Genomic DNA, 1,280 nt, shown 5'->3' on the forward strand with positions numbered 1-1,280 from the left:
CCGGCTGGCCCACCTGGCTCAGAACAATACTGCAGGAGATGTGATTGCTGGGTTTTTACAAGCAAACCAAAAAAGGGAGGAGCTAAGCAGAAAGCTCAATTTAAATAGAGGTTTAGATATAATCCTGGCTTGACTGAAAAAAATCAACCTGGATGGGTTTATCAACAAGACTAGACTTTAACTTTAGTTGTGCCTTTGTAAGTCAGACTTACCCTCCCTTGCAAGCCTGCCTATGACTTCTAATATTTTGGATACTTTTCCTGAAGTTGATTTAACTCAGAATATTCATATAAATTTGCTTAAAGATTATATTTACACCACTCAAGTCCCATTCCACATCTGGTAACAGTGTCAATGGGGGGCTTTGGAATGAGGGAAAGCAGGGGAAGACAGAGGTAAACGTTCACTGAACTCCAATTATTGTCAGAATGCTTAAATGTTGGTTTGAAGCCAGGCCATGGAGGAGTCAGTGAAACCCTTATCACCAATTAACCAACAAAAAGCAGGAAGTGGGATGGGTGAGGGTGGCTCCTGCCTGTAATCCTAGCTACTCAGGAAGCTGAGATCTGAGGATTATGGTTCAAAGCCAACCTGGGCAAAAAAGTCTGTAAGACCCTTTTCTCTAATAAACTACAAAAAAAAAAAAAAAGCCAGATAAGAGTGCCAGCCTTGGAAGTGGCGCTGTAGCTCAAGTGGTAGAGCGCTCACCTTGAGCTGAAGAGCTGAGGGACAGCGCCCAGGCCCAGAGTTCAAGCCCCACGACCGACAAAAAAAAAAAAAGAGTGCCAGCCTTGAGCAAAAGAAGCTCAGCGACAGCACCCAGACCCTCTGAGTTTGAGCTCCAGTATTGGGAAAAAAAAAAAAAAAAAAAAAAGAGGAGAAGGAGGAGGAAGAGGAAGAAAAGAAGAGAGGGACTGGGAAGGTGGCTCAGTGGTAGAGCGCTTGCCTTGCATGCCTGAGGCCCTGGGTTGGATTCCTCAGCACCACATAAGCAAAAAGAAAAAATCCAGAAGTGGCACTGTGGCTCAAGTGGTAGAGTGCTAGCCTTGAGCTGAAGAGCTGAGGGACAGCACCCAGGCCTAGAGTTCGGGGCCCACGACCGGACCCAAAAAAAAAAAAAGAAAAAGAAAAGAGAGAGAAGGAAGGAAAGAGAAAGAGAAAGAAAGAAAGCAGAGGAAGAAAGAGAAGAGAGAGATAAGAAAGCAGGAAGTAGGGCTGGGAAGGTGGCTCGGTGGTAGAGTGCTTGCCTTGCATGCATGAGGCCCTGGGTTCGATTCCTC

The sequence above is a fragment of the Dipodomys merriami genome, unplaced genomic scaffold (assembly GCF_024711535.1).
Source record: "Dipodomys merriami isolate MVZ:Mamm:240054 unplaced genomic scaffold, mDipMer1.0.p SCAF_39, whole genome shotgun sequence".
In the NCBI taxonomy this organism is placed as follows: Eukaryota; Metazoa; Chordata; class Mammalia; order Rodentia; family Heteromyidae; genus Dipodomys; species Dipodomys merriami.